We start from the raw sequence: 26631 nt of genomic DNA on the forward strand, positions 1-26631 counted from the left end.
TTTGCTAGGACTGGCACCAAAGACTCCAATTTTTCAGTTTGGACAGAGACATAATGTTTTTATTTAAGAGAAACCTTGTGCAATTCTTTCTACCCATTCTTGTGATCCATCAGGCCTAACTAAACTGAATTTTGGCAATAAATAAATAAATGCAAGCGAGTAAGCCTGAAATTTAATGTGCACTCTCTAATGCAATTAATTAAATGTTTCCTGTGCTCAGTGTATTTGTCAGTGTGGCCACTAGGGGGCACACCAACACCCCAAACCCCCAGACACAATTGCACCACAACAGGCCCAGTTCACTTAAAGTGCTTTTAATTTAAACAATACCTTCATACAGGCCTGTTTGTTCACAATACAGCATAACCCTTTCTCTTCACACCCGACTCCAACACTCTTGGAGTCGACTGAAGGGTTCTCTTTTAACTCCAGACCCAGGAGTACTTCCGGTGCTTCATTTGTTGTCCCTGGGATGAACTTTCGGGTCAGTCAGGACCACCAGGGTCTGACATCAGTAATCAAGAACTTCCCCGGGTGCCCCCCAAGCACAGAACCAGACAGCGCCCATTCTAAGTTAATTCTAAATTTGTGAATTTCCCCTTGGGATTAATAAAGTATCTATCTATCTATCTATCTATCTATCTATCTATCTATCTATCTATCTATCTATCTATCTATCTATCTATCTATCTATCTATCTATCTAGTGGGTGCCCATACTGGGGCTTCAGAGATTTGATGCTGCCACCCAGTGTAATCGGAGGCACTCTGCCCAAAGCTCACAGTCGCCATAAGTCGTTCTTTATTCCACCCTGGATGCTACTCAGTGGTTGTAAGGGCTCATTTATACTTCACGCTCAGATTGCACACGCATCATGGCTACCATTCGTTCCCAACGTTCATTTGACGTGTCCTCTGAGCAGGTCCTCAGAAATTAACGCAACAAGTGTGCAAGTTGAAGTCCCAGCAAAAAGTCAGGGGGGGCGCAGTGCGAGTCTCTGTTTACTATCTACATGTGACAGAAATCTGCTTTGAGAATCCTCCGGGATCGATGTGCCTGCTTCGATGTTTGATGAATGGTTCGATGTGGGGAAGCAAAATGCCGACAGACAAATGCATTTGTGCTGCTTTAATATTCAAGCGTTGCATATTCCCCATCATAATGACACGATACATTTTAAAGGTCTCACATACCATCATCTGTGCCATCTTTTTTTTTTTTTTGCACCTTCACAGCATCAGAATGTACAGCAGTGTATTTGAGCCACAGAGAAAAAAAAATTAAGGACATGGTGAAAAGGTCTGTTTTGTGATTAAAGTGGAAATTTTGGCTTTTATCTCGAAATGTCCACTTTAATCATTTTATGATATTTTATGATTAAAGTAGACCGTCATAAACATCATCTTAAAACTGACCCAATTGTTAATTGCTACGAGCTTCTGGGGCTTCCTCCTGACCTGACAGCAGCAATCGCCACACAGAACACATTAAATGTATGATATTCCAGTTCCCAGCACATTTAGAATCTTTAGATTTATACTTGATATTACTTTCATGATGAAGTGCCTGAAAGTATGTATGTTACATTTTTCAGATAAGTCGTTAACTTCATTTAAATAATGAATACTGATAATAATTACACGTGTTGTAGCAGCGCGGTCTGCCTCGCAGGGAGTCGCGTCGCTGGTGTTCCCTGCCTGGAGTTTGCATGTTTTCCTGGTGGGTTTCCACTGTGTGGTCCGGTTTCCTTCCAAAGACATAATAGTTTTGGGGATTTGGTGATGCTAAAATGATGCTAGTGTATGTGTATGCTTGTGTTCACCTTGTGATGAGCCGATGCCCCATCCAAGGATTTTGTTTCTTTCTTGTGCCCGATTGCTAGAATGGGCACATCCTTGGATTGATGGATATAATCATTAAACATCCTTTTCAGAGATATTATGGCAAGGTGTCCTTGGAATTTAATGGATGTTTCAGGCAATTGACAGCACAGAGAAGCCGAACCTGTTCTTACCGTGATGATACCTTGCACTGCCACCTGGTGGAATCTTCTAGATTTATGTAAAGTACGTGTGCAAGTATAGACAATACAACACTTGCGTAGCAGTAGCATCCACTGGAGAATGCGTTGCGTCGTGTGAAGTATAAACCTGGCCTAAGGATGCCACTTCTGATGTAGCTGCTGTAATATCCTTCCACCTCCGTGTCCTGGCATGGAAAGGAGATTTCACCCCCTAAATGGTCTTCCATTATCAAGGCCTCCTGGCCAGGTGAGGAAGTGCGGTGCCCATACTGGCAGGGATGCCAGTGCATCCATCACGCCAGGTAATGACTTTTTATAAAAGGTAAAATTCCATATGCTGCTAAATTATATTAAAAATATTATCTATTAGCTTTTACATTTTTTGGTTTTTGCACAAATGTAAAAAATAATTAGCAGAATAAACTAAGCAGTGTGTTCTAATGGTTAATGCATTGAAGTTTAATGTACAAAGTTGCCAGTTCAATCCTCGCCTCTAACGGATTGTTTAAACTTGATAAAACTACTGGAATTTGCCAGCATTGATATTGATCAGTAGAATTGCTTATAAATAATAGCTTTATTCACATGAAGTTTATATTCATTTTGATTAAAGCATCTCATTAAAAATAATCAACGGGGGCAGTGTAGGTTGACATGCTTAAACAGTCGCGGGAACAGAAGCTGGAGACATTGTGTTTTTAACCCTGGCTTCTAGGCCACAAATACTCATCAGGCACATTTGTGTCCAGCCCTGCAGTGTCATCCAGAGGCTGAGGAGCTGGAAGTGAAAGGATCGCCTGTTTCAGATTTGGTTTACAAAAATGCTCATTTTATTTAATCTAGACTTGCATGTCTGACAGGAGTTAAACTGTTGGTCCTTTTTGCATATATGATACTATAGCCGAGAACAGAAATCAGTGGAAATATCATTTAACTAAGAAGCAAAAGAAGCAATTGCACTCCTGGGACAAGCAATAGAGTTCAGGCTGCAGATTCCGATTACGGTTTTCACTTCCTCAAATGCTCAGTGCCCTGCTGCGCATATAATGTTTCATTGCTGCTTTATGAAAATTAATTCAGCTCTGATTGAGTAAAGTAATTCATTCTGCTAATGCTCCCTAGTGCCTTTATGCCAGTAGTTCTTGAATGGGTCTATTTTATCTGTGATGCATTTCATTTGTCCAGAAATTTGACTTTGTCCCGAAGGATAGGTTTAGCAGGTGCTAGTGCAGCTTGTTCAAATGTATTTATTACGCTATAAGTCTTGTTGTTCTCTGTATGGCTCTGTGTTCCTTCCTGGGTTTTATATTTTAAATCTTAATTTATGGACTTTCTTTGAAAATGAGTCCTGTAATGCACAGTATAGTGTGTTTTTTTGCTCATTCTGCCTTCTGTGCTTTTTCTGTTTTGTGCATTTTTCTTGTGTAATTTTTAATTCAGTAAAGTAGCTTTCAATTTTAGGAAAAGATACCAACGAGAAGTCAAGCAAAATAACACCTTTTAGTAGCTAACTAAAAAGATTACAATACAGTCATACGAAAAAGTTTGGGAACCCCTCTCAGCCTGCATAATAACTTACTCTTCTTTCGACAAAAAAGATGACTGGTATGTCTTTCATTTCCTAGGAACATCTGAGTACTGGAGTGTTTTCCGAACAAATATTTTTAGTGAAGCAGTATTTAGTTGTATGAAATTAAATCAAATGTGAAAAACTGGCTGTACAAAAATTTGGGTCCCTTTGTAATTTTGCTGATTTGAATGCATGTAACTGCTCAATACTGATTATTGCAACACAAAACTGGTTGGATTAGCTCGCTAAGCCTTGAACATCATAGACAGGTGTGTCCAATCATGAGAAAAGGTATTTAAGGTGGTCAATTGCAAGTTGTGCTTCCCTTTGACTCTCCTCTGAAGAGTGACAGCATGGCATCCTCAAAGCAACTCTCAAAAGATCTGAAAACAAAGATTGTTCATTATCATGGTTTAGGGGAAGGCTACAAAAAGCTATCTCAGAGGTTTACACTGTCAGTTTCAACTGTAAGGAATGTAATCAGGAAATGGAAGGCCACATGCACAGTTGCTGTTAAACCCAGCAGGTCTGGCCGGCCAAGAAAAATACAGGAGAGGCACATGCGCAGGATTGTGAGAATGGTGACAGACAACCCACAGATCACCTCCAAAGACCTGCAAGAACATCTTGCTGCAGATGGTGTATCTGTACATCGTTCTACAATTCAGAGCAATTTGCACAAAGAACATCTGTATGGCAGGGTGATGAGAAAGAAGCCCTTTCTGCACTCACGCCACAAACAGAGTCGCTTGTTGTATGCAAATGCTCATTTAGACAAGCCAGATTCATTTTGGAACAAAGTGTTTTGGACTGATGAGACAAAAATTGAGTTATTTGTTCATAACAAAAAGTGCTTTGCATGGCGGAAGAAGAACACCGCATTCCAAGAAAAACACCTGCTACCTACTGTCAAATTTGGTGGAGGTTCCATCATGCCATGGGGCTGTGTGGCTAGTTCAGGGACTGGGGTCCTTGTTAAAGTCGAGTGTCGGATGAATTCAACCCGATATCAACAAATTCTTCAGGGTAATGCTCAAGCATCAGTCACAAAGTTGAAGTTACGCAGGGGTTGGATATTCCAACAAGACAATGACCCAAAACACAGTTGGAAATCTACAAAGGCATTCATGCAGAGGGAGAAGAACAATGTTCTGGAATGGCCGTCACAGTCCCCTGACTTGAATATCATCGGAAATCTATGGGATGATTTGAAGCAGGCTGTCCATGCTCGGCAGCCATTAAACTGAATTGAACTGGAGAGATTTTGTATGGAAGAATTGTCAAAAATACCTCCATCCAGAATCCAGACACTCATCAAAGGCTATAGGAGGCGTCTAGAGGCTGTTATATTTGCAAAAGGAGGCTCAATAAAGTAATGATGTAATATCTCTGATGGGGTGCCCAAAGTTATGCACCTGTATAATTTTGTTATGATGCATATTTTCTGTTAATCCAATAAACTTAATGTCACTGCTGAAATATTACTGTTTCCATAAGGCATGTCATATATTAAAAGGAAGTTGCTATTTTGAAAGCTCAGCCAATGATAAACAAAAATCCAAAGAATTAAGAGGAGTTCCCAAACTTTTTCATATGACTGTATGCAAGCTTTCAAGGCAACTCAGGCCTCTTCTGCAGGCAAGATGTAATTTTGTCATTTTGCTAACACGGTACAACACCCTAGTACTGCAAGAACAGATACTTTAATGTTGTATACTGCACTTTTTTTTAACCAGAGAAAGATTGATATAGTATGTTGCCAGATCCACCACACGATGAACCACCTCAGGATCCCAAAGTAGGACCCGAGTGCAGTCGTGCAGTGGGTGACAACTCTGCGCAATACTAGTTTGAATGGCAGAGTGTGTGTTTTTTTTTTTTTTTACAGTGGCTGGAGTGCCAATCCTGCCACCAATCCCCAGATTCTCCCTGTAAGTTGGAGGAGCAGACCTGGATGCTGGGTAATATCATATCCAGGACAGAGCAATTGCAGGTTAAGGGCCCTGCTCAGGGCACAGATCTCTAGCCTCAGAGCCAACACACTGCCCTTTTTATCAGCTTCTTCTTCTTCTTCTTCTTCTTTTGGCTGCTCCCATTACAGGTTGCTACTGCGGATCATCTTCTTCCATACCTTTCTGTCCTCTGTATCTTGTTCTGTTACACCCATCACCTGCATGTTCTCTCTCACCACATCCATAAACCTTCTCTTAGACCTTCCTCTTTTCCTCTTGCCTAGCAGCTCCATCCTTAGTACCCTTCTCCCGTTTTACTCAGCTTCTCTTCTCTGAAAATGTCCAAACCAATGCAATCTTGCATCTTTGACTTTGTCTCCAAACCACCCAACTTGAGCTGACCCTCTAATGTACTCATTTCTAATCCTCTCCATCCTCATCACACCCAATGCAAATCATAGCATCTTTAACTCTGCTACCTCCACCTCTGTCTCCTGCTTTCTGGTCAGTGCCACCGTCTCCAACCCATATAACATAGCTGGTCTCACTACCGTCCTGTAGATCTTCCCTTTCACTCTTGCTGATACCCATCTGTCACAAATTACTCCTGACACTCTTCTCCACCCATTCCACCCTGCCTGCACTCTCCTTTTCACCTCTCTTCCACAATCCCCAATACTCTGTACTGTTGATCCCAAGTATTTAAACTCATCCACCTTCACCAACTCTACTCCTTGCATCCTCACCATTCCACTGACCTCCCTCATTTACACACATGTATTCTGTCTTGTTCCTACTGACCTTCATTCCTCTCCTCTCCAGAGCATATCTCCACCTCTCCAGGTTCTCCTCCACCTGCTCCCTACTATCGCTACAGATCACAATGTCATCAGCAAACATCATAGTCCACAGGGACTCCTGTCTAATCTTGTCTGTCAACCTGTCCATCACCATTGCAAATAAGAAAGGGCTCAGAGCTGATCCCTGATGTAATCCCACCTCCACCTTGAATTCATCTGTCACTCCTACTGCAGACCTCACCACTGTCACACTTCCCTCATACATATCCCGTACAACTCTTATGTATTTCTCTGCCACTCCCGACTTCCTCATACAATACCACAGCTCCTCTTGAGGCACCCTGTTTTATGCTTTCTCCAGGTCCATAAAGACGCAATACAACTCTTTCTGGCCTTCTCTATACTTCTTCATCAACACCAGCAATATTTTAAAATCTTTACCTTTGTTTTTAATAAACCCTTTTGGACACTGAGTAAAATTTCTTTAAATATGAGATCCATCACTTTGTATCTGCTAAGAACATTTTGTAACCTGCGCTCAAGGTACAGTTTACATGTCCTTTCTTTGGCATCGAAGTCTCTGCTCCATTAAAGTAACACACTCCACTCTAGTGCATTTACCATATGGGTGTTTAAGGAGCTACAGCCTATCCCTGCAGCATCTGGGGCGAGGCAGAAACTAAACTAGGATGATATCCCTGTTTAACGGGCAACTTTGGCACCAACAACTCTGAGATGTATGAGGAGCAGTGCAATTATCTAATCAGTTAATGATGTGGCAGCAGCAGCACAATGCACATAGTTGTCGGGCGCTTCAGTTACTTTTCACGTAAAACACCAGAATGCGGAAAGAACTGTGACCTCGGTGATTTTGACAGTGCTGTGATTGTTGGTGCCTGACAGGCTGGTTTTTGTATTTCTGTAACCGTTGATATCCTAGGATTTTCACACACAATAGTCTTTAGAGTTGACTCAGAATGGTGTGAAAAAAAAACATCCAGTGAGCAGCAATTCTGCTGATGGAAATGCCACATTGATTAGAGTGTAACAAAAGGTGCTATATAGGCGCCTGACCCGACACAGACTCACACCGGAGGCACGTATAAAACCAAAGAAAGTTTTATTTTTCTTCACCTGCGGGGCACGTCTTCCCCATGACCCCCACAGGCACAACAAAGTCCCAAGTACACAAATAAAGCACACCACACTCTTCTTCCTCCACCACTCCTGCTAGGCAACCTCCTCCTCCTCCCGACTCTGGCCACTGAGTGGTGGTTGATGGCCCCTTTTATAGTCCGCCTGGAAGTGCTCCAGGTGGTTGACTGCCGAGTTCCAGCTGCACTTCTGGGTGTGGAGAATACACTACCCATATGGGCTCAGGAGTCCCAGCTGCAGCACCCCCTGGCTGCGTCTGCGGGACCCCACAGGGCTGCACCCACCTCCAATTCCCATGGAGCCCTGCAAGAAACCGAGGCACCTGCCATCTAGCATCCAGGGGTAGGTATTGCCCAGTCCATGGCTGCTCCCCCTAAACACATAGCAGAGGGGTGTCCCGGCTGGGCATGGACCCCAAGAGATTAGAGGAAAATGGCTATGGAGCAATGAAGGAAGGTGGCCTGGTCTGATGAATCGTGTTTTCTTTTAGATCATGTGGACGGCCGTATGCAAATCTGCCATTTACCTGGGGGAAACAATGGCAGCAGGATGAGAAGAAAGCAAGCCAGCTAAAGCAGTGTGATGCTTTGAGTAATGTTCTGCTAGGAAATCTTGGGTCCTGTTATGTAATGTGAATGTTGCTTTCACACGTACCATCTAACTAAAAGATTGTTGCAAACCATGTACACCATTTCATGGCAATGGTATTCCCTGATGGCATTGGCCTCTTTCAGAAGGATGTTGTTCCCTGCTACACTGCAAAAATTGTTCATAAGTGGTTTGAGGAACATGACAAAGAGTTATTGACTTGGCCTCCAAATTCTCCAGATCTCAATCCAATCCTGCATCTATGTGATGTGCTGGAAAAACAAGTCTGATTAATGGAGGCCCCGATTTGCAGCTTACAGGTCTTAAAGGATGTGTTGTGGACATCTTGGACATCTTCAGTGATCATGTGGAGTCCATGCCTTGATGGGTCAGAGCTGATTTGTCAGGACAGGTGGTTTTAATGTTGTGGCTGATCGGTGCACATTGCATTGTATTGATACCAAAGTCTCACTGTACTGTAACTATGACACAGGGTGTGATGGGAGAATTACGCTTATCATGGCCTATAGGAGCAGTGGGCAGTGTACTTACAGCACAAATTTATATAGCACATTTCATACTTGAAAGTAGCTCAAAGTATTTACAAAAATAATGGCTAAACAGAGTTACAGAAAGTCCAAACTAAGCACGTCCCACATATTTCTTGGTTTAGGTTTGATTGCTTGGTAATTTGCCCGCTATGTGAAGCATGGCATCAAAAACTCATATGCTCATGACATGCTGCATATTCATGAACATGGCAAGTTAGGATTTTTGATTTATTAATATGCAAATCTAAATAATGGGTGGCACGGTGGCGCAGTGGTTGCGCTGCTGCCTCGCAGTTAGGAGACCTGGGTTCACTTCCTGGATCCTCCCTGTGTGGAGTTTGCATGTTCTCCCCGTGTCTGCGTGGGTTTCCTCCGGGCGCTCCGGTTTCCTCCCACAGTCCAAAGACATGCAGGTTAGGTGCATTGGTGATTCTAAATTGATCCTGGTGTGTGCTTGGTGTGTGTGTGTGTGTGTCCTGCGGTGGGCTGGCGCCCTGCCCGGGGTTTGTTCCTGTCTTGCACCGTGTGCTGGCTGGGATTGGCTCCAGCAGACCCCCATGACCCTGTGTTAGGATTCAGTGGGTTGGGGAAATGGTATGGAAGTCTAAATAATTTATCACTCACCCATACAAATTAAACAAGTTTGAAATTGATGCAGAAAAGTGCCATCCTTAGTCGGCCCAATTTGCTTTAAACTATTTTTAATAGTAATATTACCTTTGTTATATTAGTGTTCATTGTTATGAATGTGACGATTAATGGGTTTTATATGCAAAATTTCAGTATTTTCAGTCAATCATTCCTCTTGATAATCTTGTTCTTATGCAACATTTTGACTTTTTACCTTTAAACAGAAATATATAAATCAACTAGAACGGTGAAATTATCAGAGACAGTCTTCTTCTGTTAACCCAGTGAAACGGCAGTTATTATGGGACCCCTGGGGATATCTTATCTGAAGTGTGCCGCTTGGGTAATCAGGGGGAAAGAGGCAATTATACGTGTGCCTGGACTAGTAAATGCTCTCCAATCTGCATTTCTGCCATGTTTAACTCTTAGGGGCCTAAGCCCAAAAATGGCTACCTGGAGACTTGTTGGTATTTTTCAGTGTAACTCGAGCTCTATTTGGATGAGAATAGTCTTGAATCAGAAGGTGGGCTAAAGTAATAATTACTGCAGGGTCTTGCTGTAATTTTAATCCTGTCTGAAGTCGTTCACATCAGTAAGTTCTTATGGACTGTGTGTTTAATGTCTCAATAAAGATTACAGAGAAATATGCCTTTGTGGCACATGCGTGTTAGGGGACTACCTTCCTGGCTCTAATGAGGTATGCAGTACCACCTTGGGACATAATGTGGCGCTGATGCTAACTTTTATTTTTTTCCTTCCTCCTCCGCAGAGGAACAAAAAAAGAAACACCCAAAAGGAACAAGTGACCCCGACCACAACCTGCAGAAAAACTAAGCCCCTTCTGGTCCTCTAAAATATAAAACTCTCCTGTTCCTGAAAGATGGCGTCAGAGGACTGAGCTCCTACTAGTAGTCTCTACGTTTGATGATCAAAGGCTTGTGTAAAATTAGAATCTGAGTTTAATGTTAATTGTTTCTGTTTTTAACATCGATTATACAACTAGATTTTCAATATAAAATGATATACAAATACATTTATTTATTTAGCACCTTTCCAATGCTCAAAGAACTTCACTGATATTTTAAGGCATACAATAGGAATAAAAGCAGAAATTACATTATAACCCAGGGTAACTAATATCAAACTTTAAATCTCACATTATAATTAAATAAATACCCCAAACTGAAAGTTCTGAATTAGATTTTTAAACAATAAACAGGGGAAAAAAAGAAGAAAGCCATGAACAAATAACACAATTTGATTTGCAAAATTCAACCTTCCACTGTTTCACCTTAGTAATCTACCTTATTAAGAGGAAAAATGTGTCTGTCTTTGTATCTGTTCAGTTGCTATGTCTTTGTCATTCCAACAGATGACGCATCACAATCCTTAACACTGTTTTTACAAATTCCATACCAAATAGCATTTCACAGAGACATACGCACTGCAAGCGTTAACACTGAGGTCTATGTTGATTACTTAGATTTAAATCCTTCTTAGACGGCTAGCACAGCGAGTGAAATATAATTTGATCAGATCTTTCTCTTTTATATAGAAAAATATTTGCTTTAAGAATTGGAGCTTTTTTTGTTTTGCCTTTAAAATACTTTTATTTTGACCATGTCACCTTTTCAGTTTAATAAAAACTAGCATTTGTTTATGATATATTGAACATTTGGACACATTTGGCTGTATAGACAAAATAGTTGACTTGGACTGATTAAATGCTGACAGTTTATGCTTCTGTAAAACTGGAAATTTTGTTTTCTTTTTTTCTGGTTTTTACATTGACACACAACTGGATTTTCAATATTACTTGCAACATTTCATCATAATTGTCATAATTTGATTATGACTTACAACACTGTAATTATATCAATTCAGAATTTAAGTGGGACTTGAAGAATTTTGAAATATTAAACCAATAGAAGTAGAATTTGATTATAAGTTTTTTCAGGTTTTCTCTTTATATACAAAGATATTTTCAATGTGACTAGCGCTAATCCAAGCCTTCATCTTTATACAGAAATAGACTTTTATTATAACCTGGAAAGCTTTTAAACTTTTACTTTTTTATTCAAATACATGTTGAACATAACTTGTGCCAATTTGCCTTTTTTTTTCTTTTTTTAGGAAATGTAATTATTGAAAATTTGCAGAATTTTTTTGTGGTTATGCACATAATTTTAAATTGCCTCATTTTGACCTTTTATTGCTAAGTTATAAATGTATTAGACCACCACATTTGGGCATTTATTTTCAATATAGGCAGATGTTTTATTATAATAATATTTTTAACTGTTTCCTTTAGCAGAAAATGTTTGTTATTACAGGATCCTACCTGACTTTTCTGATTAAAGAAATAGAGTTTTACTGTAATTTTCAAATGTTTCTGCATTTATTTATTTTTGTTAACATATTTTGAACACTATTTGCATCAATTTGTGCTGTCCCTAATACTATGAAACAGAATGCATTTGTGACTTGCTATTAATTTATTTACATTTACAATATTGGCATTGCTTTATCTCTTGCGCCCTATTAAGTTTCTTCTACGGCCTTCTTTCTTTTATTAAGATGTTGAATCAGTCATTTTGGAAGATGTCCGTCCTTCCCCCAGAGCCTTATGTACATAACATGCCCAAACCCTCACACGGTGGCTTTGAAAGCAATCTGGTGAGACAGTGTTAAATTCAACCCACAAGCAGACACTGATAAGGAAATGCCCTTGCTGGACAGAACTGCAAGCAGCGTCAGCCCAGTTCCAAAAAAGAAAGCCAGCATGTGATGAACTGTTGGGGGCAGTTGTGCCGTCAGCAGGGAGATATCACCTTAAGCTATGTCTGACTTACAGAAGATAGCAGAACAGTTTGCCGCAGTCAATTTTGAATGCATTTTCTTAAATATGTCCAATTGTGATAACGTAAATGATTTGGAGGCATGAGAACGGGTGCAGGAGACTGAAAGGGGAAAAAAAAATTCTGAAAAGTTGTTTGTAAAATACATTTTATTTTTCTCCACAGGAAATGCATTGAAATCTCTCATCTGGAAATGCACTTACTGAGGGAAACGGAGGCGGTTTTCAAGGAGACCATGGAAAACCGACGACTATGCAGAAGCTGCCTAATGTCAGTCAATGCATAGTGAAACTCTGGTATGTGTGTATGAAGTTTTGAGCAAATCTATTCATTTTGTTATTGATACTATTAGTTGCCAGCCCATCGCCAAAACACCCACTGTCATTCACAGCTAACCAAATTAAAATAATCATTTAATAGGACATTGTGGAATGAGGATAGAAATGTGTGTACTGAGAAGAACTATGTGTTAGCAAGAGTCAAAAGTGTAACTTCTAAAGAAAAGTGATAGCATCCAAGAAGCAAGTTGGGGGTTCAGTCACTCATTTACTGCCAAAGCATCACTTTTTGGTGTATAGCGTATGGCGGATGCTTTAATGTTTTTCACCTGGCAGATTTCAGGTAAATGGCCGAGGCCTGAAAGACTTGTCAAGCTAGACAGGAATCAAGTGTATTCTGGGAATGCTGAATGGCAAAACCAGTTTGTTTGCAGGTTACTGTGGCTTTAAAATCCCATGGGAATTGACCTTCAGCTTGTGTGACAACTTTAATGTCTTTTGAGAAACTGTAAAAATGTTAGCTGTTTTGCTAGCGGACAGTAAGCTTTGAATTTGCATGAGAAGGGGGCAGAGTCTGGCTGCCTTGTATTAGAACTTTTTTTTTCCATAAAGAGACTAATTTTGGTTTTCAGTTCAGTTTTTAGTTTAGTCGGTGCTTTGTTGCAAGAATGGAGTGTTTGGTTCATTTGCTGCCTTTCTGATCCTTTGAGAGGAGCCAATGGACATTTCAATATAACTGCTTAGCTGCTGGACACCTGCACAGGAGCCCCATCTCAGGCAAGAAATCTTTCTTTCTTTTCACTTTTTGGTTAAAAAGTATTATCTGTAAATAAGGAACTGCCATCCCAAAACATTGCCTGGGATTGCGCCCTTTGTTGGCTGGGATTGGCTCCAGCAGACCCCCGTGACCCTGTAGTTAGGATTCAGCAAGTTGGAAAATGGATGGATGGATGAATGAAGACTACTTGAACCCACCCAGGCTGTATAATGCTTTGTATTGCTCCTATTGGTTATTATGTCAATAAATATCATTTTTAAAATTATAAATTCAATGTTTCTGTTTGATGATTGATTATTACTGTTAATTGGGAAAAAGATGTTAAAGATAGAGCTGCCAAGAAAGAGGAAAAGAGGAAGGCCTAAGAGGAGGTTTATGAATGTTGTGAGAGAGGACATGCAGGTGGTGGGTGTGACAGAACAAGATCAGAGGACAGGAGGATATGGAAAATGATGATCCCCTGTGGCAACCCTTAACGGGAAAGAAAAGGAAGACTGTTACCAAGTTCTGGATTCTTATTCCTGGCCTAGCTGAGGGTACAAATGATGCTTTGTAATGTCCTGAATCAGTGGTTGAAGTAAAGAAATAAAAATAAAAGACAGTCCCAGTCAGCGAGCAGCCTGCCATTTGAAGGTCCCTAGGGTAAAATACATAGGGTACAATAAGAACACTGAGGCAGGTAAAAGGTTAAAGATAACGGGTATATAGCTGGTTTTGACATTTCTTCTTGTTCCCCATTAAGAAAAGACCCCACAAGGTCAGTTGGTATCTTTCATGTTAGGTGCATCCCATAGGTGAATCGATAACATCCACTTGTGCACTTTGCTGTTGTGGTATGTATGCTGTGGTGTGTTCTGCAACTCACTTCTGACAGGAGTACTGACATGTGCTATCAAGCCAGTCCAGAATGCAGTGGTCAGACTTGTATTTAACCAGCCGAGATGGGCACATTGTCACGCCTTTCTTCATGTTGCTACATTAGCTCCTTGTAGCAGCATGCATTAAGCTCAAATCCCTGAAGCTTGCCTACAGAGTAGTCAGTGGGTCAGCACCTGCGTACATGGAGACACTGGTAAGATGTTGGTAAATGGCCGAGGTCTGAAAGACCTGGACAGGAGTCAAGTGTATTCTGGGAACGCTGAAAGGCAAAGCAGGTTTTGTAAAACAAGTGTGTTTGCAGGTTAGTGTGGCTTTAAAATCCCATGTCAGTGGGTCAGCACCTGCATACATGGAGACACTAGTAAGATGTTGTAGTCCTTCTCGTCTACTCAGCTCTGTGTTTGAACCGTGTCTGGTGATGCCGCCTCTGCATGGTATCAAGTCTCAATCCAGACTCTTTTCTTGTGTAGTTCCTAGTTGGTGGCGCGAGCTGCCCACCTCCATCTGTACTGCTGACTCCCTCAATGTTTTTAATGTACTTGTTCTGTGAATATCTGTCTGATTAATAGAAAAAAAAAACTTTACTCTATGATCTTTCATATTGTTGGTTGATTTGTTGTTACATTAAGTTTAATTGCTTTATCAATTGTTAGTCTATGATTGTACATTTATTACTTACTGCATCTTTTCACTTGTGTCAATCAGCTTTTGTAACCTCTCCAACTACACTTGCCGAACAACCAGGCCTAGCGTGATATTGTTCAGTTATGTTTACCTCTTTTGTAAGTCGCTTTGGATAAAAGCATCTGCCAAGCAAATTAATGTACATGTAAAGGTGGTGTCTCATAATGGAAATTGCTGTGACAAAGGCGAAGTTGTGAAATCAGCTTATAACATTCATTATAACCACCACAACTGCAGTATTGCAAGACATCATGAAGCTTGTGAAACATCTGAGTTGTTAAGATTTACAAGGTGTGCTTTAGAAAATGTAAGATAACGGCATAACAGAACATTGTCAAGCCTGCTTAATCCTGTTTAGGGTTGAAGGGGCTGGGGACTATCCAGGTAGGTCCAGGTAGAATGGATGCAGGCAAGGCCAACATCAGAATAGTGCCTGTTGTAGGGTAACTCATCCAGTGTGACGCCCCCCTCGCCTCCATTATGACTGTGCACATATAAATTTATGAAATAGAAGGATAAGCAGTTAATTTTCATGGCTGTCAATTTTATTTGCAGTTAGACATACAATTATGCCACAGAAATAATGAGAAATTGTTGTTTTTTTAATGTATTTACAAAGAAAAGCAACTTTTTTGTTCATGAAAAACATTTGCTGATAAAGTTCTATCGGCATATTTTAAGTCATTAAAAAGATCAAATACTTCATTCAAAATATAAGGCTTATATTCTCAAAAATTACAGATTATTTTCAAAATGTAATTTGCCTAACTTTCACCACAGTAACGTCTTCTATTAAATTCTCATAGTCCAAACTTTCAGCTAATTTCTTTTCAACGGACATCACAGCCAATCCATTCAAGTCCTCTTGAGCCATAGCTGTTCTTCAACAAAATGGTACTGCTGTGTTTATTTATTTATTTTTTTAAGATTTGTGAAAATAAAAGTGGCTCAATACAACACTAGAACCATTTAGAGTGTCAGTTAAACATTGTCATCTTCTGAACCGTCCTGTGTAAAAGATACAAGAGCGTCAGGGTTGCCAATAAATTTGACAAATGGTCTCACATTGGGCCTGGCAAAAGCTGAATGAAATTAAAATGTTGCTTTTTAACTTATAGGTTTTAATGACACATATCGATGTATTTCTTATAAAAATGTGGATCTTCAGGTTATGTCAGACCTCTACAATTACGCAACTTCAAGTAAATTGCCAACTTCAGCCTTGTTAGCAATCTGACTAAGCAAACATACAATATGGTGAGTTGACAATAAGTCAGAGCACAGCAAAAACACCAGTTAATAGGGTCTCTCCTGGAAGCGTCTTCAAAACCATATTCAGCATTTTTAATGATCATACAGTGCCTACTTAGGCAGCTAGAGACTTCAGTCAGGAATGCCTGCTTTAAATCAATTCATCTTGAGGCCAAGGACTTGCACAGCATTCTCCCTGCACAAATACAGAGAGCAGACACACAAGGGGATGGCCCTGCTAACAAGCAAACTTACCTCAGGAAGCTGCTGGGGATGGAGGCTTGACATTTTCTTTTATCCAGGGGCATGGGAGGAAACACGTGTTAAATATGGAAATATAATAAGTGAATTGTAATGATGTTGAAAAGAGATGAGAAAGGTGCAGCATCCTTCAGGGCCCTCCTCATGCATGGGTCCTAAGGTGGCTGCACCATTTGACCAACATGCACTCAATTTTTACTCTCATGTTTTCATGCAGAACAGAGATAACATTTCTAATAGAATTGGGCTCACTATGTCTCAAACACGTGTATTTTTACTATTGTTGAATAATCCACTTCCAGAAAATGCTTTCATGAATGAAACTTGAACACACTTGGATGCAAACAAACTTTTGATTTGTAGTCCCATCCACCCTTGTTTCTTTTATATTTATATCCACAACTGGAGTTTAGCGGTAGTTTTGCATTGGTGAATAGACCTTCTGCTGGTTAAAGCAATGTAGATATGCACAAGTACAAGGCAGATTCTCTTCCTAATATTTTCATTCGCTTTTATTTAACTTTTAATTGTTAGTTGTGTATCTCTTTCAGTGAACTTGACACTGCTGACATCATGTGATGTGCAATGTTAGCCAGCAAATGAGCTGTTACTGGGCTGGATTCATGGCCAATGAAAGAAGGGGAGACGGGTCTTCAATTCTAATGCTCAATTGAGTTTGAGCGAGTTCAATTTTAGCTCACAGTAGCCTCTCCAGTTAATGGCTTGTTTCACAATATTTTGGTAAAAATGCATGGGCTTAGAAAATTGAGAGCATATGACTGGATGACTTGACATGTGGATTATGCAACACAAGTAGCATGAAATTTTTTCAGAGATGTTTTTGCTACTGTTTGTTGTTGGTCACCATAATTTTGGTCTCTCTATTCTACATATAAACAATGGATTTTTTTTTTTTTCTCAGCCATCGCTGCAAGCTACAAAGAGGAGGTAACATATTAAAAAAAAAAAAAATTCAGGGGGAGTATTCCTTTAAGCAGGTCTAGAAATATGTGGATGAACGGGATAAAATGGCACTCAAAAAACGACCCAATCTTGAATACGTTAGACACGTTAGAGACCAACATGATCTTTGAACTATTGCTTCACCTATTAGTTCACACTTATTCTACTCATTTGGAGTTTCTAGAAAAATGGCACCAAGCGTTACTACACAGCTCCACAGTGCTGGGTTTGAACCCTGGTGCAGTGAATTATGTATGTTGACTTTACACGTTCTTGTCATGTCTACATTGGCATTCCTCCTAGTCCTCAAAGAGTCTGTTCATGTTACATATACGACTTGTATTCAAGTTTTGGTTTGCTGTGCTTATTAAGAGATTTCCCCCATTCCTCATAATCTTATTCTTCTGCAGAAAAAAAAAATCATTTACTGTATGTTGATTTGTTCCGTCATTTCTAAACCTGCAATTTATTGTAACAAGCAATTGTTTACAATTTCATCAAATCTGTATAACTTCTAAGTTAAGATCTAAGTTCCCATCTTCCTCTTGCTCTATTTGCAGAAAAGAAATAACATATATAATGCAGTGGGTAGCCTGTATTTTGAACTACATGTACAAATTGAACTAGAAGTTTCTTACCTCCATCCAGGGTTAGCATCTGTCATGTCCTGTTATGTTGTACAGCACACAAGCATAGTCTGTTTTTAAATATGTGCATGAAGTGGAGGAACAGAAAACCACACACTACCTGCCTCCTTCTTCTTTTTTCAGCTGCCCCCGTTAGGGGTCGCCACATAGGATCATCTTCTTCCATATCTTTCTGTCCTCTGTATCTTGCTCTGTCACATCCATCACCAGCATGTCCTCTCTCACCACATCCATAAACCTTCTCTTAGACCTTCCTCTTTTTCTCTTACCTGACAGCTCTATCCTTAGCATCCTTCTCCCAATATACTTAGCATCTCTCCTCTGCACATGTCCAAACCAACGCAATCTTGCCTCTGACTTTGTCTCCCAATCGTCCAACTTGAGCTGACCCTCTAATGTCCTCATTTCTAATCCTATCCATCCTTGTCACACCCAATCCAAATCATAGCATCTTTAACTCTGTTACCTCCAACTGTGTCTCCTGCTTTCTGGTCAGCGCCACCGTCTCCAACCCATATAACATAGCTGGTCTCACTACCGTCCTGTAGACCTTCCCTTTCACTCTTGCTGATATCCGTCTGTCACAAATCACTCCTGACACTCTTCTCCACCCATTCCACCCTTCCTGCACTCTGTTTTTCAACTCTCTTCCACAATCCCCATTACTTCGTACTGTTGATCCCAAGTATTTAAACTCATCCACCTTCGCCAACTCTACTCCCTGCATCCTCACCATTCTACTGACCTCCCTCTCATTTACACACATGTATTCTGTCTTGTTCCTACTGACCTTCATTCCTCTCCTCTCCATAGCATATCTCCACCTCTCCAGGGTCTCCTCAACCTGCTCCCTACTATCTCTACAGATCACAATGTCATCAGCAAACATCATAGTCCATGGGAACTCCTGTCTAATCTCGTCTGTCAACCTGCCCATCACCATTTCAAATGACAAAGGGCTCAGAGCCGATCCCTGATGTAATCCCACCTCCACCTTGAATGCATCCGTCACTCCTACTGCAGACCTCACCACAGTTACACTTCACTCGTACATATCCTGTACAACTCTTACGTACTTCTCTGCCACTCCCGACTTCCTCATACATTACCACAACTCCTCTTGAGGCACCCTGTCATACGCTTTTTCCAGGTCCACAAAGACTCAATGCAACTCCTTCTGGCCTTCTCTAAGCTTCTCCATCAACACCCTCAGAGCAAACATTGCATCTGTGGTGCTCTTTCTTGGCTTGAAACCGTACTGCTGCTCACTAATTATCACTTAATTTCTTAATGTAGCTTCCACTACTCTTTCCCATCTTTCCACACTACCTGCCTCCAAATTCTGTAAATCGAGTCAGAGAATGAGACGGTCATATTAGTAGTATTTTCTTTTTAGCATGTATTAAGCATTTAAAGGTTCCATCTTTTGCCATAGTTGCATTGTAATTAAACAGCAAATGTGAATTGAAGGTGAAACCACAACCCTTGTTTTCTATGGATGCACATTCCCATAAATAAGAAATGCAGGAGAAATGTTTAGTCGGTAAGAAAGCATATTAGCATTAATATTTTATTGAAAATAACCATTCTGGCACCTACAGGAATGCTTGTGCTTCTTGTCCGCTGTCTTACCACTTAGTACTTGTACTTGTTTTCCATTTATCTTGTGTCACCGGCCAATAATTTTATGCTTTGCCTCTTTGAGTTTTGAACACTTGCCCTACTTTTGTAACATTAAAAACCCAGTGGAAGATTTTTTTTTTAAAATAGTTTCTAGAGCATTTTTATTGGAAGAGCATGTTATGAGATGCTGGTTAAGCCATGAGTCAAGTTCTCGGGTGTTAGTATGTCTTTCCTATACTTCTACACCCTAATTGTGAGTGTTAAGTTATTCATATCTCCAGAGTGTGATATTGAATGTGTGTGTGCATGTGTGTGTGTGTGTGTGTGCGCACGTGTCTCCCTGACAATTTACTGGAGCCATGTGATCTAACAATACGTTGGAAGGCAAGAACCAGCTCCGTTCCAGTAAGAGTTAACTCCTGCCTTCCACACAGCACTGCTGGGAAGATTCCTTGATTCGTTCATCATGGTGAAGCCAATGTGAAGAAATGCCTGGGTAGAAGGAGTTTGATAGAAATAAAGAAGTCACCTGGATATTACAATAAGGATGAGGTCTCCAGAAAAAAGACAGTTTTACTGGCAGCCAGAGATGCCCTGTGTAAACCACCATGTGAGCACAGGAGTCACCAAGGGCAGTAAGTTCTGCATTTCTGCTTTGTATTCCACCTACAGAATGACATGAGAGAAGATTATGTAGCTGCACCCCGTACCACCAAGGACAGGTAATTCAACGTTTGGAGGGGATTCTTGCCAGAGAGAGAGGTCAGGGAGGAAATGACAGGCAACAACACTCTTAAACTACTAGAGAGCACTCAGTATCAGAGTCCTAGAAAGTAATTTATGGGCCTGTGTTGTCCAGCTAATGGATCAGGCAGCTAGGAAGCTACTTTAGAGACATGACCATGTAAAGTTAACACATGTTCAGAGGTGTACGTAAACCAGGAGCTGGTGGATGAAGTTCTGGCCTGTTTTATTGTAGCAAAAATACAACCGTTGGTGACCCCTGATTTTCTGCCTTGGCTAAGATTATGCAGAGATAGGTTTTAATGCCTCCTTATGAACAGATTGGGTCTAGAACTGAAATGAGAGCTGGAGAGCGTGAAGATAGGTCAAGGTTGCGAGAGAGAGATTGAAACAGGAGATGGCAGCAGGGCGTATTGGTTGTATTTGATAAGTTGACTTGTGGGCTGAGCCACCCTACCAGGCAGGCCGAGACTCGGGACCTGTTCAGGGAGGCTCAACGAGGCAGCATTGTTGCGTATTTTATAGATTTTGTTTGTCCAGTGATCATCATCCCTCCCAGAAGTTTGTTTTTTGTTTAAAATAAACCTGATTCAGCTGCAGGTACCGCCTCATGCTACCAGTAGTGACAAGGACACTAGCAAAATGCAAAACTGGAGAAGAATCAGTCAGGCAGGAAAAGGAGAGAGCAATTGTCTGTGACCACCACCTGTAACACCATTCCCTTTTTGGGGGTTGTCTTGCTGTTCCCTCTCCAGTGCACATGCTGTCACTTTCATTTGCACCAAAGCAGGTGACGTTGATTTACAGTCGCTTGTGCTTCCTAACTTTACAGACTGATATCCCTGAAGATTAACTCACTTGGTGTTAGACTGTCATGATTAAATGTTCCTTAATTTTTTGAGCAGTATATAGACTGTATATAGTGTTCCTATGACATGACATTACATATATGTGTGTGTGCGTGTTTGTCTTGGAAATAAAGGTAAAGGTTATTTTCACACAGGAAAATGAAACAAAGGTTAAAAAAACAACGTTTCAGCTTTATAGCCTTCATCAGTCACATAAAATGGAAATAACCTTTACCTGTTTTCCTTTTGATGATGCACACTCACACAGGCCTTTTCTTAAATACAGTTGATAGTCCTGAAACATCTTTCTTTTCAGACATCGTTACGTAAAACCTGCATTTTTGCATTTTGTCAAATATCCTGTTTTTCATCACCTAAAACAGAAAATGTAGAATATTTTTTGTTACTTTTTTCTGTCATCATGTTTCCTGCTGTGGGGGTAGATATGGAAGTTGTGTTTATGTTCTGCTGAAGTGTTCATCCTATAGTCTTTATATAAAAAATGACCTGTTTAAGTCAATGAAATGTGATAATATATATTTTGGGAAACATTACAGTGTAGCAACATTGTTTTTATTCTTTCTTACCGTTCTGGTTGCATCTGACATGCAACGGCAGAAAAAAGGGTTTGTATGAATACAGTATCTAAAATCATCTAAATTGACCTGATAAAGCCTGCGAGAAACACGCACATGTTTGGAGAAGATTAGTGTTCCACCAAGACAAAGCCCCCGAGCATAACACCAAAACTACACAAGAATGGCTTAAAAACAGCAATGTGGGTGACATGGTGCCCATATTTCAATCCAGTTGTGAATTTGTGGCTGAATTTGTCAAAGGCTATTCACTCTAAATCACCCGAGAGAGCCAGGAGACATGCAAAGCTGATGGAGAAGGAGAGACATGTGCACACTGGCTGTCATGGCTGCCAGAGGTGCATCTAATAAATAGTGACTTGAGAGAGATTAATACTTTTGCAGTCAGTTATATTGGGTTTTATATTTGTAATTAATTTAGACCATTTTGCAGAAATCTCTTTTCACGTTGACATTAAGGAGTCTTCATTTGTTGATCAATGTCAAAAACACCGAAATAAATCCACCATGATGCAATGTTAAATAACAATAAAGTGTCAAAACTTACAAAAGGTTGATGTTTTACCATGAAAGTATCCTAGAAAGGCACTGTAGCCTCCAAAAAAATTATTCTGATTGGTGGATACGTTAGTCCTGGAAATCATTAACCTATACCCTCCAGTGCTTAGCGTTGTAATCCTTAATAAGGTAGGCTTCCATTGTAAAGGATTCAAGACTAAACCTCTGAAATGCCTTAACAATGGCTGAGACCCACCAGTTCCTTTCTAATTGCAAAGGCTTAACCTCTGAATACCCTAGCAAAGGCCAGGAGCCTTCTTCTGCCGCAATCACAGAACACAGTCTGAACCCAAATGAGTACCACCTATTATATTGCTGAACAGTTTAACACTTATGACCTGTGTTAGAGTTACTAGCATCAGTAAATAGCAGGGCAGTTTCGGTGAAATGTTTAAAACTTTATTTCATACTTCAAAATGTTAGCTAAAATAATGGGTGAGAACAAACAACCTGATCAGTTCCAATCAGAGTCACATAGCAAGTTTCAGATCAGGCAGTCAATTGGCTTTTAGTCTTTGTCATCTTAGGCCGGATATGATGCTTGTTCCCTCCTCCTCATGTGGTTTCTCTCGGCTAGTTGTGATGTCTCTGACCAGTACTTTTCAAATACTTTTCCTTTATAAAGTGCCTTGGTGGGTGATAGCAATAGTTGCATCTGCCAGAATAAGACAACTGATAATGCCCAGTGATCTTATTACTCTTATTACTTAGTAAAGCTTAGCTAACCATTGTAACTTGTTAATGGCAATGTTCCAAAAACCAATTTCATTTCATATATACACACTAGGGGTGTGCGATATTGGCCAACATATCTCAATATGTTCTCAGACTTTGACGATAAAATGTGTTTGTAAGTCCTATTGATTTAGCTTGGTCTTGATAATATGATATTAATTGTAGTTTACAAATGAGATTAATGGACACCATAGTTAAGGAAAACAGGTTCTATTTATTTACTTAAAATTGAATAAATTAACACAAAAACATTCAAATCACCTGTCAACATATTACTGAGATCAAAAGTGCAAGTATGAGCAAACCATTTCAATGTGGCCTACAGGATTTACACAAAAAGCTGCACTAACACCAACATAACTATTCTAATGAGAGCATTTTAAACAGACACTTACCCTTAACATAAACAAGATATGAATCCAAAGGCAATAAAATACTAATCATAATTGAACTACTGGGTATGAACATTACCGTCTGGATAAACAAACTGCTCTGCTGAAAGGTGAATTGTGCAGCATACAAGCAAGAACAAAAATCTAACATACTGTACTAGATGTAAAAATTCAAAGTTCTGTCAAATACTGCATAGGAAAAAAAATAGCATTTGTAAAAAAGTTCTGTCATATATTGCACAAAGATATCAGAAAGAAATTCTACTGAAGAAATGTCAAGTTTTGTGACAGAAACACTAATTTGTCCACACCATCTGTCCATAGAGCTGCCCGGTCACATGTTCAACATTTCCTCTGGTACTGAAAGCCGTCTCGGAGGGGCTGCTTGAGGCAGGGGTACACAAGTACTTTTTGCAAGTTTCTCCAATTTGGGTGTAATATACTTGTGTTTCCCACCACTCAAGTGGATTTACATCACCGTCCACCTCCAGTATCGTCAAGCAGCTCTTGATCTCTTTTTTAATGGCAGTGTGTGGAGACTCGCCTTCTCTGAATTCCTGTGGTTTTTTTTTTTATAGGCGCTAAAAGACTTTTGTTTTCTTTTTTGCTCTGTCCCTCCTGTCATCACCTGCCCCAACTTCTGCAACCACAAGGGTGAGGTGGTGGGGATCTGCGTGAGTGTTTTAAATAATGAAAGAAAAAAAATGTGCTTTGGGATCAAGGACCCCCAACCAAGATGGCTTGTGAAATAAAACGTACCTGATAGGCATATGCTTCATACAGAAATAAAAATACAGAAGTAAAAATAATCCATTCGAACGTAATTTGTTTGAACTGATTTTTTTTTTTTTTGCCTAATACCTACGGGACTGTGTGGCTTACACTTTGCCATCTTTTAAGCAAAATCAGTCTTTTCAAAGCCAGACCACCAAACCACCTCTATACGAGCGAGGATGATCCTCGTCTTGCAGTTAAATCTTAACGACGTAGATTGCTAGGCTGTTTATCCCATGCCGCTGTTTGGTCCCTCAGTTTTAGGCATCTACGCTATCTTGTGGTGCGCTGACTGTGCATACTCAGCAGTCTATCCTATTAGGTTACACGAGACCGTGGATGCGAAGACTCTGAAGGTGTGTTTTTGATTGTTTTTTGCAAAGTGAGTGACATAGTCGATGATTTCAGCTCACACATCTTTAAAACTACAATTAAGATATTATCGTAGATGATGCATAATGTAAGCTCCTTCTGCACACTGGTCAGTTTATCTGGGTTTAAACTTGTACAGTCTAACGGTAATAAGAACTTTTTAGTGTTTGCTTTTATATTTGCATACCTCTCAGTATTCATCCATCCATTATCCAACCCACTATATCCTAACTACAGGGTTACAGGGTTTCTGCTGGAGCCAATCCCAGCCAACACAGGGCACAAGGCAGGAAAAAACCCCGGACAAGGCGCCAGCCCACTACAGCCTCTCAGTATTCTTCCATCTTATTTGTATGTATCCCAGTGTCCTCTCTCTATTATCATGCTATAAATCACTCATGTGCTTGCTTCTCTTCTTTCTAAAAAAAGAAAAAAAAGACACTTCATTGTTAAAATCTTTTTAAAATACCTATAATGCAGTTTTGTTCACACAGTTTTATACACTAAAAGGTGTATCTTATCTACAAAAATCCAATATTTCTAATTTAACACATCACATTAATTAGATATTGCAAGTCTTGTTTAACAAACTGTAAAAGGCACTATTTGTTCACATAACACATGTGAATCTTTTTAACAGGCACTGAACAGCATGTATTTACAAATATTACATATTCATACACACTGTTTTGTTTCAGTAGGTGAACTCTTAAAGAATGACTGTTCAGAAACTGTACAACTATCCCTGAAGCTACTGGCGTGCAGGCCTATGGCCTTGTACTGTTCGCCAGGAGGGAGGAAGTGCCTGCGCAGAATGGCTGAAGAGGTTTTCAGTTCTACTGTTGGCCTTTCTAAGGTATAAAGCGTTGTATGTGTCCTGAAGAGAAGGCAGCTGTGCGCTGGGAATATTCTATGCCGCCTTCATCATCCTTTGCAGTGATTTATGATTTTGCGCCAAGTAGGTGCCATATAAGAATGTGATGCAGGATAGACTCCACTGTGCACATGAAGACGTTCCTGTGAACAGATGGAGAATTGCGAGTAGTCCTCAGACAGTTCTGTTGTACGTATGCAGAGGTGCTGGTGAGTCTTTTTGGAAGATGCTGCTTCTCATTCTGAAAGTGATCAGTTCATATCCCACTTGGGACCTTCTGTGTTACTTTATTTAACTAAACTCCAGATGTTTAAGGATACTGTACATGGTAAGTTGTACTATGTGTCTGAAGAGTTGCAGACTGCCTTGGAAAGCTGTTTGCTTTTGAAATGCACCAACTAAATTAAGGTTGTTTATAACTTCCCATTAAATGTTCAGAAGTCAACCGCCCCACCTAAGACATTCATTACAGCTGGGATGGTACAGCAAAGTTTCCTCTAGACAATTGAATATTTTGTGATTGGGGCACATCGTAGTGTGGCAGAAGTGCTGCATAGGCACCTGGAAATACTCCAGGAGCACCCGGATCCTCTTCTGGCAGCACTTCTGAGTGTGGAAGAAATGCTGCAGTCCAGGGCTCCAGAACTGTCCAGGCACCCCCTGGTGGTGGGCACGGGCCCCAGCAGGATTGAGCTTCCAAGCTCCAAGCTCATGGTCCCAGTGCAGTCCAGGGGGGCTTGCCCTCTCGTGTTCTGGGGGAGGTATTGCTGTGGACTTGTCCTCTCCCCTGGTCCTTCCATCAGAAGGGTGTCCTGACTGGGCAAGTCCCACGGCCGTCTATCACACTGTATTCAATTTATCTACATACCCTTGAAAATATTTTCTCTATTTTCCATTTTTGTGGTATCTACCTTTTAATATATTACTTTGAGTTATGCATTATTATCACTTGCTATATTGATTCCTGTTTATACTTTTCAGTATTAGTTAAAATAATAAAAAAGACAAGACATGGTATGTGATGAAGACAGCCCCCCGAGGTTTAATGAATACTCTCTCTCCATGCTTTTTGCATATGGACTCTGGCTCTGTTTTCATTGGACACTGTATTCTAGAAACTCTTTATTTAGGGCGACCATGTTTTGGTGTTCAAAAAAAGAGGACAGGCTATGCGCAATCGATTTGGCCCTTCAAGGTGATGAGTCTTTATTGCTTTTTTCTAATCAATAAATTCAATCAGTTGAAAC

At 40.3% G+C, this 26631-nt stretch overlaps 1 protein-coding gene across 1 annotated transcript in view; it reads left to right on the plus strand.

Annotated features, from left to right (window-relative positions):
* Positions 1 to 26631, plus strand: part of otud7a (OTU deubiquitinase 7A) — a 523825-nt gene that overhangs the window by 135497 nt on the left and 361697 nt on the right. Inside the window, exon 2 of the mRNA XM_028823137.2 lies at positions 12293 to 12423. The gene's annotated coding sequence lies outside the window, so the exon portion shown is untranslated. The remainder of the gene's footprint in view (positions 1 to 12292; positions 12424 to 26631) is intronic.

The sequence above is a fragment of the Erpetoichthys calabaricus genome, chromosome 17 (assembly GCF_900747795.2).
Source record: "Erpetoichthys calabaricus chromosome 17, fErpCal1.3, whole genome shotgun sequence".
Classification (NCBI taxonomy): Eukaryota; Metazoa; Chordata; class Cladistia; order Polypteriformes; family Polypteridae; genus Erpetoichthys; species Erpetoichthys calabaricus.